The sequence below is a fragment of the Cygnus atratus genome, chromosome 5, assembly GCF_013377495.2.
Source record: "Cygnus atratus isolate AKBS03 ecotype Queensland, Australia chromosome 5, CAtr_DNAZoo_HiC_assembly, whole genome shotgun sequence".
NCBI lineage: Eukaryota > Metazoa > Chordata > Aves > Anseriformes > Anatidae > Cygnus > Cygnus atratus.
In genome coordinates, this window is record NC_066366.1 from 8,383,080 (window position 1) to 8,399,227 (window position 16,148).

General features: G+C 36.3%; 1 long non-coding RNA gene across 8 annotated transcripts in view; it reads right to left on the bottom strand.

Moving 5' to 3' along the window:
- LOC126913325 (uncharacterized) overlaps positions 1-16,148 on the bottom strand; it is a 204,964-nt gene that overhangs the window by 126,468 nt on the left and 62,348 nt on the right. For 2 of the 8 annotated variants that reach the window (XR_007708369.1, XR_007708370.1), the window contains one exon: positions 12,869-12,972. The exons of 4 other annotated variants lie outside the window; for them this stretch is intronic. This is a non-coding gene — a long non-coding RNA (uncharacterized LOC126913325). Of the gene's footprint in view, positions 1-553; positions 609-12,868; positions 12,973-15,084; positions 15,301-16,148 lie in introns of those variants that run through there. 2 more of the 8 variants (XR_007708371.1, XR_007708372.1) reach the window with 2 other exon arrangements.

Genomic DNA, 16,148 nt, shown 5'->3' on the forward strand with positions numbered 1-16,148 from the left:
TACAAATTATGATGCAAAAACAGCCCCATCACCCTGCATTTTTTTAATAGTCTCATTTCAGATAAAGGGACCAACCTTGGATGTACAATAGCCATTGAAATACATTGGAATATTCCTGGGCTGCAAGAACTCTGAGCATGAATAGTCTCAGAATAACAGTGGCTGAGAACTCAGGTCTCCTCCTGAATGAGTATAATGATTATAAAAACATAACCACTTTCTTAACTGCACACCTGCCTTCAGAAGCAGGCATTCACTACAGGTCCCTAATGGCTGGAACTGGCTAGCACACAGCTCTGATTTAAGCATCTATATAGTCTAGAGCATCAGATATTCAGAACACTCCCTATCCATCACACACAGATCCTTATTCAGTATGAAATAACAACAAACTGCTTTTTCTTCAGTGAATCTGTAAAGATCCTAAGTTGTTAGCTGGGGAACCTGGCACTCGCATAATCAATCTGTTAACAGGAGAGGCAGGGTTGGAAAAAACAGGAAGACTGGCATGCCTCAGGATGCCCTGTGACAAGAACGGGCACCATGTACTTACATATCAGTAACACTACTTTGTTTCTCCATCATGGCTCCTCAAGGAATACACATAGCCTGGAAACGAGCTGGAAGCAAAGACAAATGTCAGGAGCTAATTACCATCCCAGTAAATGGATGCCTCAAAAATTCCCATCCCATGCCTCATCCAGCTCACGCTAGACTTTTAACATATACCAGCACTCACAAAATATGTTGAACATGGTGGACTGAATCTATTTTGAAATTTTATCCACATGATCTTTCTACTATCCAGTGTGGAGCTTTTTAATGGAAAATAATTTATTGAAGTAAGACAACCAATTTCTGTTAATTCTGGTGTGGCTAGATCTACACTGTAAGAGCTAGGAGCACTTCCCAGACCTAACGTTAACTCCATGTCAGAACAGGGCAGGAGCTCTAAGCACCCCTGTGTTCTTCATATAGCCACACTGACTCTACTATCTCTGAAAGTAATAAACCGTCTCTGCCAAACAGTCTAAACCACAGAGAGATGTTACAGCATGTAGGACTACAATCAAACTCATTTACACCTGGATTCTGTTAAAGCCCCTAATACTGTGGCCTTAAAAGCAAGGATAGTTAGAAAATTTTGCTATCTGCCACAGAACAAAAGTCTTCTGTGAATCGTTTTGTCACTTTGCACGTTCTTTTGATACAATCTAGACTTTCTGAGTGAAAAACATGAATATAACATTCATTCTTTTTCATCATATTATTATATTATTATTCATTAAGCCAAATGAATTTTGTGTATGGGATTTTTAGACCCTCTAAATTAGTCAGGTGTTAGCTAACAGTAACTTAAAAGAAATACAGTAAGTCAAACAAAACAGGAAAGTCTACAGAACCTGAGGACATTACGAAAATAATGTAAGGAAATTGTGGTTCTGAATGAAAGACCCTTTAGTAGTAAGCTGAAATCCTATTTTACAGGCGTAACTTTCAGTAAGGGTCAGGAAAATTCATTCATTAGAATTACGGGAGGTAAGAGTTTCTTATAAATATTACAGGGCCATTACAAATTGTCATCAGTTTAAAATGGGCTTAAATCATGTTCATTAATTATTAAGCCTTACTTTGGCTTACTGATGTTTTTAATGGAATGAAGTTTCCTCAACTGCAGTAACATCACTGCTATCTATTTATAGACAGCTCATCTTTAGGTATAGAAGTGCCTTTTCATGGTGGTATCAAAGCTGGTTTTCCCTCTGCAGCAAGACTTCTAATCTTAAATGAAAGTAATTCATTACTTGGTGAATGAAAGAGACAGAACTGAGGTTACCTATGAATTTAATAGCATCCCAGGTGTTCATTCACAATACTATTGATAAAACAAATTCAGGTTTATAGTTGTTTTTTTTTAACCTGCTAAAGAGAGAATACATTCTCTTTGTTTAAATTTAATAAGGCCTAAGAGATCTGAACAAATGATGTCCAGAAAAATAACCTGTTGCTCGCTGCCAATCTTTCCTCTCAATTCATCTAGGCTATTGACTTTAAACATTTTCAAGTGTAAAGTCCAGCTTCATGAATTTGTTCATTTTATTTTTCCTTCTCCTTTCTTACCTTAAAAGAACTTTGCTTCCTGCCTATCTTATTCCTTCTAGTTGCTGGCCGTTTGTATCTTTACCAAGAACATTCCATCATATTTCCCACATGCAAAAATGGAAAGACTGATAATTCCCCCCCACCCCTGCCCCCCCCCAAAGAGATTTCCTCTCTGAAATAACCTCAAAAACAGCCCAATAAAACGGCTACTAGACAACCTGCAGATAGTTTATACCAACAGATACAAAACACTAAATAGAAGTGCTATCTGTCTGAGCAAATTATGGTTTCTGTATCTCACTATTCCTATGTGTATAGAAGCAAGAACTGCAGCCTTATCAACCCCACCACTATCCATTCACAACAGTCCAAAACATAGCCTAAAAATATTACTCTTCAAAAGGGTAGAAAGCCTTCCAAAGAAAATTCTCATTTCAACACTGCAATTAACATAGGGTTTGTTTAAAAGGATCTCAAAGGCACTGTATCATATTGCCCAAAGTTCTTCTCATCCCCTGAAATGCTACTGCTTTCCAGAAAAATCTACTATTAAGAAAGTTACCATGATGAAAAGAGGTAAAATTTAGAATTCACTCTCCAATACAATGCATTTATCTAAAAAATCCTAGCAAAATGTATCTGTGGTCTTAGACCGAACAGTTCATTCTTTGGGGAGATTAAATACAGAGGTGTTACGTAAGAAAGTACATGAGAACAATTCTTCTGGATTACGTGCACATCTAGAGGCTGAACTCTTTTTTCCATAGAACACCACAAACAGCAACCTGAAAATGAAAAAATAACAGCTACAGCAACATAAGGCAGCAACCACAGCTTCAAAAAAACTGCCGGAGGTGAAGTCTCAGTTCCTTCAGCTTTATGCCATCTTCAGATAAAACAGCTTTCATTCTGACCTCAGCATTTGTGTGCGTCAGCTCTTCCAGTCCTATTTTTGGTTCACTCATCTAACAATATCAGTGTCCTAGAGAGTTCTGCCTGTTAAATCTAAGCGTACTCTCCTCAGTGTTTTAGCTTTTTGTAGTAAAGAATCCTCTTCATCATATACAGATCTAGGGGGTAACCATGGGCGTTGAATTGCAATAGGACAAGTTTTCAGTTAAATGTCTAGCTTTAATATTGTTATTTGCACAAATTTAGAATTAAATTGCCATTTAACATCATAGGACAAAAGATTTATTGTTTCCCTATAGAACAAACTGCCTGGAAAGCCCAACTCAGTATTATGTGCTTTCATGAGCCTCAACCAGCTTGATTTAGGTTTTTCAATGGAAGAGACATCTGAATTTATAATCCAATGTAGGACAATAGCAAAAGAACTGGAAAGCGTTTAAATCAGTTAAATACTAGTGGAAACTCATGCCCAGACTTGCAGTTAATTATTACCCAAACCTAAATATTACCACCCAACAGAAAGGTCAATGTTTACCCAAAATAAGAAATAGAACTAGGCTGCCCTCTGTCAAGCAGTAGAATCTTTGAAATTCTTAAAATTAATACAGAAATCTTATTAGACACTGGAAACGGATGGGACAGGAGGTCTTGTAATTGTTATATGAAGCCTCCTACCTCCTTAGATCAGCAGTTACACCAAGCAACAGAGCACCCCAAAGGTCCCCTTCACAGCTACACTGTTTGTCAAGTGGAAACTCCAATTCTTCCACTGCCAAATACACATGTGCACTCCCCTCGTTACTCTTCCATTAACGGAAAGTATTGCTGCTAATCAGATAGAAATTTCTGTGGACAACAAAGCCTTCAAGGAAGCAGAACGGGGACAGCTGTATATTTTCAACTTCCTATTAGCCACCACGTTCTTTATGTAGATCATTCCTACCCATCAGGCTAGACGCCCATCTGCAGATTATTAATGCCTTAAAACATCTTTCAACTGCTTGTGAAATGCTATGGATCTCTAAAGACAAGAGATTGATCTGTCTCTTCTTTCAAATGAGGGAATTCTATGAGGCTTTGCATAAACCCCAAATGACTCCTTATCATACAGCTCCTGTATGATGGTACTCAGACTGAAGTTCTGCCCCACAGACTCCGAGGAAGTGCTTTCGGGTCTGTTACCAGGCTGATGCAAAGGGATGAGGCGACAGCCTGGAAACATTCTCCCACCAGACATACAGGAAGAGCTCTTTTCAAGGCCAGAAAGGGACATCTCCTGCCCCAGAGTGAACAATCTGATGCTGCAGAAACTAGCCCTTTAAAGCTAAGCATTTCTCACTTTTCCTTTTAATTCAGATTCACTTTGGAAAAAAATACTTTGCACATTTTCTTTCAAACCATTGGAAATATAGGAAACTTAATTGGTCCTTTTAGCCTTGCAATGCAAGCTGTGCTGCTCAATATAAGAATACATACATGCACAAAGCAGTGTGGTTTTAGGTTTTGGTACAATATCATTAAAGTCCTATAAATGCTAGTATTTCATGACATCAACTACCAACAGATTGCACTGAATTAAAGCGAACTTTTCTAAGACCATGGCTATTGCAATCCTTACACTATTTCCAATATATACAGAAGACAGAACTGACATACACACGCAAACAAAACTTGTCTTACAGTATCTCACTTGACAGAAGCAACTGAAAGATTTGTAATTGTTCAACCCACCAGTCACTGGGTTATCATGAATTCTTGTCATACAAAATCCACTGCAGAATAGTCTGTGAAACCTGAAGGAAGTTAACCTTTTCACATTATTAGGATCGTGAACAAGAGGCACATACTGGACCTGGAAGTAACTAGCCTTACCTGAACGGTGAACACAGCATAACTATGGATGGGCCCCAAAGACCTAATATCGAATGCACATTTCTGAAGCTATCAAATAAAGCAGAAATCAACTCTGTGACATAACTTGTCACATTCTGCCACAGTACTGTATTTTTTCTAAGATAATTCTATTCCTATATCACCAGAAGCTAATTCTATTCTTAGTAAACTTTTCTATAGAAAGGTAAACCAGGCCACTTTCCACAAATCAGTGTGGAATTTCACGTGAATGGCAACAGCACATATAAATAAGAGTGCAAAACCTTACGTAGGAATCTATGACTAAATGAATCAAGTTCTCCTTTCCAACTGGAATAAACTCAGGCCAGAAAATATTTTAAGCTCCTGCTATGTAACATTTGATAGTTATATCAAATCAGTTTCAAGTAAACCGTCTGTAGCCAGACACAAGGTCTCCAGAAACTCTCAACTTTCTAAGTCATTAACTTTTGAAACCTGAAGCTTAAAAATCCCATTGAACTTCAATATGAAGCCCTCAGATTGAAAATTAACATCAAAAATTCCTAAGTTCAGGAAATTCTTTGGAAAGAATACTGTGGTTATCACGTATCTTGTGATAACATCCTGAATGATTATTCATGGTGCCACCCATCCATGAATCTCATCATTAACATATGTATCACAAGATGGAAGAAAATTCCTTAATGCTACACCAATTGCCCACATAGCAAGATACCGATGACAGAATCATTACAACCACTTCAGCAATTTCTGAGCTAACACTGATGACCTAAAGCAACAATGCTGTTTAAATACAATTACACACAGAGCTACCAAGTTGATGCAACAAATGAAATAGAACATTGGTAATGGAGGAGAAATAGCAAATTAAACTGCAGTTTGATGAAGTGAAACTTCCAGTTTCAAACCACAGATGTTTCCACTTGTAATTAGGACATATGTTTATATGACCTGTCCCACATAAACACAACTGGGAAGGCTCCCAGAGGCTCCATGGTAGTTCAGTCCAACAGTCTTAGCAAAGTAGAATATCACTGTATGACTTGAAAAGCAGAATTAAATGTGTTTATTGAGCTGAAGACGTAGTAATCTCCTCCCAACAGGAACACAAATTGCAATTTATCCCTAGGCCTCTTTTAGGAAATGTGCAAATTGGTGGAATTAGGCCTTACCATGTATATTCCATTTGGATATTTACACAGTTGAAAATTCACAATGCCGTTTTGACAACTATGAGATTGTCATAACCAATAAGGCATAGATTTCATTCGATAATGTTTCAGAACTTCCAGCTTAACACTCATCTGCAATTATTCCACACTTGCAATATACTGAAACATCATTTTTCATTGTAAAATGAAACAAGTATTTTCAATCAACAGCTTCTAGCAACATGTAAGTAGCTCACATAATTACATTTTTTCTTTTGTCTTCTATCCCCAAAGCCACCAGTTTATTTCAATTAATTTATTTCATTTCTAAAGGGATATATGAAAAATTCTTCTAAAACACTTGGATAGCTGTATGCCTAAAACCACAAAGCCTTGAAAGTTTGATCCTTCATCACACTTTCAAAATTTTCTCACACTGTATAGCAAGGTAGAAACTACAAACATACTGGCACTATTAGAAATATGCATGAAGCAGATAGGAAAGTTGAATTTGACAGCACACACTTATGAATCTCCAGGGGTGAACATCATTTCATCCACCTATAGCCTATTTTGAAACAAGCAAGGCTATCTTAGGATGACATCAATTTGCTAATACCAACAGTATCTCAGACTTAGCTCTTAAGAGGACACCTGGAAAAACTAAGGAGCTTATGACTTTCCCTATGGCTGCAAATATGCTACTGTGCCAGATCCATCTCTTAATCCCTCTTTTAGTTTAGACGGATCACAAACGCCATGCCACATTTGTTGTAGTGCTTGCTTCTCTGATTGATGACATCTATTAAGCTATCTGAAGTTCCTCTATTGCCTCTCTATGCTTATCCAATTGTTTCTGCTCAGTCAGATTGCATATTTAGCTCTTTCATGACATCGACTATTTTGTTTTTAAATACATCTTTTGGCAGAGTACAAAGAATGGACCTCTCATTAAATTCATCATGAAAACTATCATACAAATCTTATCAGAGAAGGAAACACTTAAAACAATGCAAGATTCCAGTGAATAGGACAGTTAAATTTCCTGCTTTCGTGCAATGTTCTGCCTTTAGAAACATAGACCCTAAGAACACAGACTCTCAACTTACAGATATTACTACATAAATTTAATGAAGGACACCACAAGAAGCTGAACTTCAAAGAAAAGCAGTGACTTAAATGATTTACAGAAGATAAACAAACAAAAGAAAACAATCCCTAGACTTAGCTCTTTAACTGCAGGCTTGCTGCTTACTCATTGCTAACAGGCTAGGAGTTCTTAGCTCTTTTCCTTTATAAATTAACTGCTTTAGCCACTTGGTCGTATTTTTTTTCAGGAACTCTACTTAACATCACAGTTTGCATCTCCATTTGTTATGCTGACCAACCATAAGAATTGTATGAACTACCATGAAAATGTGACAAGAACTGTTCAATTGCTAAGGCTTGGGACATGGAAGAGCACTCCACTATGATAAAATAACAGAGTGAGCAAGAAAAATCATTCTAAAAGCTTTCCAATACTCAGATAGAATTGATATTATGAGATGCAGAACTTTCTGAAACAGATTTAAAATAGCAAACCTTAAATTGTGAATTAAAATTAGCAATTTTTGAGAAATTACTGCCAAGCAATTCTCTCTTCACAAAGGACTAAAGAAACTCCAACAGCACATGGTTATTTCTCCCTCGCGACTGTGTGGTAGTTGTGTACTTGTATTCATGTGTTTTATACCTAACAGAATTTGAGCCTTCATACACATTTACCTTACAATGGTTTTCATTATTTAAGAGCTACTAGAACGAAGATACCTAGCCTTTCATTACACGTGGAAAATATGGAAGATTGTTTATCTTATTTCATCCAAACTAATACACATTGAAGAAGGCTTTCTATACACCAAAGTATAGGAAAAAAAAAAAGTACCAAATTTTTTAAAACTTTACTGATTTGCCAGGAGTTTATAAAGGAGCAATGATTCCAGATCATATCCATCTAGTTGATCCTTGCCCTGTTATATGAATAGTTCCAAGTGCTAGAGGAAGATGGGAACCCTGTGCAGGGTCCGTACGAAATCCCTTTCTCCATTAGCTGCTAAATTTTTGTTGCTGCCATAACTCACACTTTTCTCAAGAGCTCATCAATACCCAATCCCATTTCATATCTTGTTTAATACTGGAATCTAGCACCTACCTATTGGTTAGGTGTCACTTGTGGTGAAAGGACACAAATCCAGTACATTTCACATGTACAAACACAAACATGCAATGGTAAACTTCCTGTTTTTCAGATTTTTTGAGTGATAAGGTATTGGAAACTCCTGGTTAGAAGATAAGCTTTTCATTTACACAGTCTTGCTAGCCTAGCCCAGTACTGACTGCTAACTGGGTGCTTTGGACAAATATTATTTTTGTTCTAATATCTTCACATCTAATTAAAAGTCTAATTTTCAGTCAGATTGTACTTAACTAAACACTAGCCTGGAGCTACGGTTTGAGTGCCAGCCAATGAAAATGAGACTGAATAGGAAATATAACAATTAAATTTCTTCTGAAATGGGGGGTTACAGAACAAGTATTTTCAGTTTTGTGGTGACCTTTAAGAACATATTGTATTTTCTGTTATAATTACCTCTTGTACCTTAAGGCATAACTGCTCTTATGATCAAGCTGGCAAGCAGCTGCTTGTATGCAATGTTTTCAGTAATAATTGCTATGTTTAGGAGTTTTTGTATATTTATTATTTAATACTACTAAGCTGATTAAAATTGTTTCAACATAAATCTGCATTTCAACATGTGTTTTAAATTCAAAACAATCCAAAATAATTATTTTTTTCATATTCTATTTTCAAAATGGTATCTACTTCTGAAGCACTCACTTGAGAATTCTTGTATTTTTTTTTTTATTTTATTCATATTCCTTTGGGATATATCAAAAAATTAAAACTTCCAACAACAACAACAAAAAAAGTATTTATTTCCAGAAAATAAAAGGTATCAACCAATATCCAACAACTAGTCTTATCCTTCAACACTGTAAGAAAAATGAGACTTTCACTACTTAAATAATCATTTAAAAAAAAAGTTTAAAAAATAAAATACCAAGAGTACCAAAGCTTCAAAAATGATAGGTGTTACAAATATATTTTATACACACACACAATGATCCAGTCTGTTGACCCGTATGACAATTTCAATTGATGACTATGGAGCTATACGTAATCTTGTTCTTATATTTTTTGGCACCATTATTATTGAATTCTGTCCTAGACAGTGGCATAACTTCAACAATTCTAGATAATGTGTATAATGCCTTGATTTTTTGCAAAAGATAGGCTGGACTCATCTTTGGTCCTTGATATCATCTACACTGTAGGAAAAACTAGGAAAGCTCTCTGCATACCACATAGCACTGAGGTAACAGCTGCTTTCTGGCTTTTATATACCACAGAAAAACACAGCTCCTTGCCCATCTGCCTTCAACTCGTCTCTCACCAGCTATAGCCTACCTGGTTTTTCTTCTAGATTTTTCTTTTGCAGTTTCATGTCAGTTTAGGATTAACTGGCACATGATCCTCCAACAATAGAACATATTCACCACTTAGGGACTATTTTTGTTATACAGAATCATGGAGATAATTTACATACCTTGTTACTCAGACTCTGAGTGCAAGTCAACAGTGTTAGACATAAATCCCAAGGTGAAGGGGATGACAGGATAGTCTGCTTCATTAGTTTGAGTTATTTGAACTTCAGTTTACAAACAGGTTGCTGCTCAAAGCCAAAGTTTAGAAACACGCTTTAGAATTCTTCCTTACTATAACCAACATGAAAAGTCAGTCTCAGAAAGTTGCTCAAACCTTAGTGGAAGCTCAAGTAATAAAACCTTTCTGTTACAAGGCACAATTTCTTACTCTCTGACAAAGTGTAATTATTGTTATACTAGAGATTCAATTTTAAAATATTTTTAAGAAGCCTCAGGATTTTTTCTTCTAGATAAGCCATTACTAAGATAAATTACAGCTTTCCTAGAAAATCAGCTTTCCAGCAACTCTACATAACTTAGAGAAAAACTATACCATTCCCTCTACTACAACATAATTAAAAAAAAACAAAAAACAAAAAACTATTCACACACACACAAAAACAAGCTTACTTTCTTATCTCCCTTTTGTTGTTTTTCTTTTGCAGTAAACCACCATTACATGCAGACACAGCAACTTCCCAATTTCTGTCTGCCACTGGTGATTTCTACCAGGTGCAAGAAATTAATGATGCTTCATGAAAAACATGTGTGTGCTGTAGATCAGCAATGGGAGTTGAAGGCAACTAGAATCTGTTGCAACACAGTAACAAAAAGGATCACATGTAAAATTAAATTAAACTTAATTATTATCAACTCATAAAAAATAAAATAATTCATACAAACAAACTTCTTTTATTGCTATCAAGAAAAAATTGTTTTCCAACAGGTATTGTTCAGCATATGTAGAGATATCATTAAAATACTAATATTTTTTAAGTAAAAATGTTTCTTTGGAATTTTTTGAAATATATGTACAGAGTGCCAAAAATAGACAGAAATTGCCTGTTCCTAAGAAAGCACCCTCCTAAAAAAAATGGGGGAGGGATAGAAAAGGGAATTCATAGTTTCTGATTTGCATTTAATATAAGAGTTTCAAGCAAGTCCATTATTAACATTCTTTATCTGATTTTACAAATAAAGGTTCTTTTGTGTTAGCATATTTTGCTAGACTTCAACATTTAAAAGCAGATCAATTTGTGAATTAAGTTCTTGAAAAGGATACTTTTCATGTCTAGAAATAGAACAAAATGAAGAACTGAAGTAACTGAAGTACCCAATTGCAAAGGATCTGTCAACAATTCTTTTCATAAAGCCCAGTTCTCAAGAGGTTACAATTATCACTGCATGACATTTTTCAGGAAAATAATTTTGCCCTAGATGGCTTCTGTTGTACAGTGTTTTTTTTTGTTTTTTTTTTTTTTCCCTTCTCTTTAAATGAATAATGACAGTTCCCATATCTGTAAGAGGAAAAGTACACATTACCTTACAATTTATACTTCTCTCAACAACCTGAAAAGAGAAAGGACCTTAGGCTAAATTTGGACTACACTCATTTCTGCTTCTCTGATGCTTGAACTGAAAGTTTCACTATCATAAAATCTAATAATAAAATTTAGGGGTAAACTCTGATATCATTCTTAGCTTTGAAGATTTATCTGTGGCTTGGATCATAATATTAAAAAAAATAAATAAAATAGCTTTAGAGTAGCTCTCCTAAACTAGTTAAATAAAATGTGTTTTTTTTTTTGTTTGTTTGTTTTTCACGCATCCATATACTCTCTCAAAATTTTTATGCCAGTAATGCAAAGCATCAACTGTTTGGGGAAGGAAAGAAATGCTACTTGACCTCTTATTTCATGGCTTAAATAAATCAAAATTGACATGAGACAAAGATAAGTCATTTGCATGTTTGCATTCTAAATCATCAGGGGAAACATGGCAAGGCTTTCTTGTTGCACGTTATAACAACTATTTTTATAGACTTCTGAAAAGGTTAGAAATAATAACAATCAATTTTAAGTTGCTTGTTATTAGTTGAAATTTAGAATAAACTGACATATTTGTGGTGATATGCAACAGTTTCCACGTTTCTGAAAGTTCCTATTTTCTAATTTTACTTTATCCTTTTATACTTCAGGGTTTTGCCATACATTCTTTAGAAAAAAAAAATAGTTCTTCTAGCTTAAAAGAGGGGCCCATAGCAAATGTTAGAAATACTCTTGATCATCTGTGCTTATCTGAAAGGATTCAATATATTAATTATCAACATTGTGGAACTGTTGTACTTCTTTACAAACACAGCTTTTTAGACAATCTGAGGCTGGAGTACATAACAGGTTTAAAGAGTTACAATTTCTAGCAACTTCCTTAGCTCAGATCTTTTCTGTACGCTGAAGACAACTTAATCCATCCCATACATAATTCTCAAGGTCTTTTTAATATGCAACAGCCATGAAGGCATTTTTTTCTTGTTATTTTCTCCTGAATCATAAGTGCACTTGGCAAGAATTCAAAGCATACATGGCTGCTGATGTTTCATACGCTGGCAGAGGAGGTGAAGGTTGAATCACTGTAACACTTCGGAATCGATTTGGAATAGCTCTTACAGGTTTGGAAAAAGCTACTTGCTCTCCCAGCTACAGAAATGTTACACTACACCCCTACAGACTGAAAGAGATATAGATATACAATTGACGGAGAAAGCTATTGTACTTCATCGTACACTCTATTCCCTGAACCTTGGCAACAAAGGAGGAGTTGAACCTCCTTTGTGGGAGGATGATTATTGAATTGCGCACCTGGCATGCACAAGGCCTTTCTGTCCTTCATTGATTGCTGTGGGCATCAGAAGTGAACGAAGAAGGGGGAAGATAAATTGTTCTAATACTCAGTTTCCCAGCAGATAAGCACTGAGCTGGGGCACTCTTTCCTGGCTTCAGGTAGACCTTCAGGTATTTTTTGATTTCTGGAAGAAGTTTATTTATATTCAGAGCCCTTAAAATAAATATTACCTCACTTTCAGCTGTCTTAGAGTAACTACATCCCTCTTTCTATAACAAAGCAGTAAGCTCATTGTCTTGCCCAGGGCCATAAACTTCTCCCCTAGCCCAGGGGCTTTACAAACCTCCTGTTTTAACTATTATCTTGAACGACACCTTCCTCCCCCTTCAGAGCTGCTGCAGCCTGATCTGCAACCCCCTGCTGAGTCCCCACCTGCCCCCTCCTCTGAATGTTCATACCTTCCAACTTGCCAGGGGCATCTCCTAACACCAAACACCTGGGTCTCAGCCAGCTGGGACAGGAGCTCTGCCTAGCCTGCTCCTTCGGACTTCTAGTCACAGGCCTGAAAGAAACAAGCAGTTGAGTGTGCTTTGGATTAATTATGGTGATATTAATCTCCCTTCTCTAAAGATTAAGGAGCTAAGAAACTAAAAGTTTGGGGGATTCATGTGCAGTTCTGAGTACTACAAAAAGAGCTCCAGCCATAGAGAAAAAGATTCTTAGAAAACTAACAGAATTCCTAAATGTGCTTTCTCAAAAGATGCAAAAAAAAAAAAAAAAAAAAAAGTATTTAGCTCAGTATTTAGCTACTACAGGGAACTGACTGGTAGGCATTGAATTTTTTGTTTTATTATTGGTTAAAAATGGCCTTCATTCAGAAAAGAAGCTGTTTGGAAAATAAAAATATGTATATCACTGAGGGCTTTCCTTCTTATATAAAATAAATAATAGAATCAGTTTAAACAATGATTATTTTTTTCCCCACTGGTGAACCTGTTTTTGCTATGACTTCCTTACCTGCTTCTGTATCATTCATTTTGCCTTTGGGAAATACCGTGGAGAGTATATAATGTGAAAAATGAGCACTTCTCAGGTATTGCGATTTTGTTTTCTTTTGGACAGTCAAAACCTGTGGAAGTCGCTGTTTTTTTTTGTTTGTTTGTTTGTATTTGTTTGTTTTAAACCATATGCATACTAACTTATGTCTAGCAACAACTATCTGATCCAAACAGCAAAGAACACCTTCTCCTGCACATCTATGTCCATCTCAGCCCCATCCTCATCTGGTATTAGTCTGTAATGTAGAGGGGGAGGAACAAGCCTGCATTCCAGAGCTCCCAAGCTAAACTCGGTGTTTTAAGTGATTCAGCTGCTTTAGCTTTTTGCAGCTTTGGAATTTTTCTACCATAGAAAACCGAGATATACTAAGGATACACATTCACTTTTCTTAATTAGATATGGACAATTTCATTTAAATGTTCTCTTTGCTCCTCACAATTTAGAAGTGGTCAACTAAGTTGCAAAGTATTTTATCATCAGTTAACAAACAGTAAACTGTAAAGGACAAATTTTAACACTCCCTTATCTGCACAACTGCTTTTGTTTATGTGCCTAACAAGTTATTGCCTAAAGAAAATCCATTCCTCATAGTTCAGTCAAAAAAAAAAAACGGGGGGGGGGGGGAACAAAAAAAACTACCACTGTTCAGATTGTGAGGAGATGCTTGCCCCTTCTGTGGTGAGAATACCTGAACTATTCATACTATGATCATACTATTAACACCTGCATGAAAAGCTTGCTGTAAGTTTACTTTATAACTAGAAGGACAGCAAGCTTCTGGGGAGGGCGGTATTCAGCTGCTACAGATCAACTCGCTACCCATAGTTCTCCAAAATTTTCTTTATCTAATCTTATCTACTTTGGCTGTGAAAACTGTATCAGATCATGCTTTTAAACAATTACATTTAAGCACATGGCTGCCAAGTTTTACTACCACTTTGGATACGATGGTGGTAAGAAGATTCTAGAAAAAATGTTATGTAATGACTCACATGGAGTTGTTAATAACATGGAGGTCAAAATTCGGTCAACTGTCTCATCACAAGCCCTTTAAATCTCATTTTTTTTCAGGTAACATATACTCCAGCATTACATTAAAGACACTCAGCCTTCACTCTGTTATGTTTTCTTGTGGTTGGTTGAACTGGCCCTGGTACGTTCCCTTCTAAAAGGCAGGGAAAAGCACAGCTGACAAGAATGTTTGTCAACAAGTACCATAGACACAGAATAATATCAGTTATAAACTTGTATTATGTGCTTTTTCAAGTACCCACAGCAGGCAACACAGCAAAACCAGTTTTGTTGAGATGGCCACAGACCTCAAGAGCAGTAATACCTTTGCCTGTTTTGTTAACCATGTCCCAGTCATCTAGTGACTAATCTTTTTGTTTTGATATTTTGTTACTGTCCAGAAGCTCTACAATAGCTTACAATAAAATACAAATACTAATAAAAATAAAATTTAAAAAGCCTGTTGCCACTGTGCTTTTTTCTCTAGCTGGATTGTAGATTATGGCTGTATTGTACAACTTGTTCTCACTACTTCCCCCCTCCCCCCCAAAAATAAAAGGAAGAAGAAAATGAGAACAAATACTGCTTAGCCAACAAAAATTACCTAATTATTCTCCCCCTGTGCCACAGAAGTCTTTGTACCCAGCATGTGTCGCACAGTGCAATAAAACCATGGAGTTAACTTCTTGCCACAAAAGAGCTGTGTCTGGGCTGTGTGTGAGTCACGGCACGATTTCCGCCCCCCCAGTTTGACCTAGGCTATGGAGTCCTCCACGCTGACTCAGCAGCCTCGACCAAGGTATTGAAGAACCGGAAAGAAAAGAACCTGTGTCACTCTGTTCTCATCCAACTACCACCTGCAACACATAAGGAACATAAGGATTGACACATAAGGAACACTTTATCATTAACGAATCTTCCTGGGATTTGGTACATGAGTGTGAAGTGCTTTCCTGGTAGGCACTGAGAGCTACCATTGTCGGACAGACTACTCAGACCTCCAATTATTTCTGTCCGTACATTGACATTGGGTCATGAGATGGATGTGAAGAGAGAAAATTTTACTGGTGGGAAAGGACTCAGGGAATGCGTTTCCTAGCAGGGCGTTTTGAATCTCTCCAGGCAGCAAACCTAGGTGCTGGAGGTGGCATAACTCTGTCCCTAACAAGGCAGAATCGGCACGTGATATTAGAGACATAAACAATTGTAGGAACCTTACTTTGAACAGGTAAATGATGGACAGTGACCTATTCCTTCAAGTCCTTTTTTTCTTCTGGTAATCAAAGATGTTCTCTTGCATGTCACTCAATTGTCTGTAGTTTGCTGTTTGTAACTGTTACATTTTGCATTCATAACCATAATAACATAATTTTTTATCTTGAAATCCAATCAGTTTTCTACGTTACAGCATGTAAACATACCTGTTTATACATTCACACAAAATTACAGAAATTAGAAGCGGTTAATAACTTCCAATTAACTTTAATTGATATTATCACCATTTTCCCATCTTATATAAAATTATTCTGCATCAGAAAATACGGAAATAATAATTTAGACAAGATGAGAGGAATATATTGTCTTGAAATGACAATTTAAATCGATGAGATATTAACCTTTAGCAAGTGCATTGAGTGTTTTTCCCCCCATACACAAAATATGAACTTT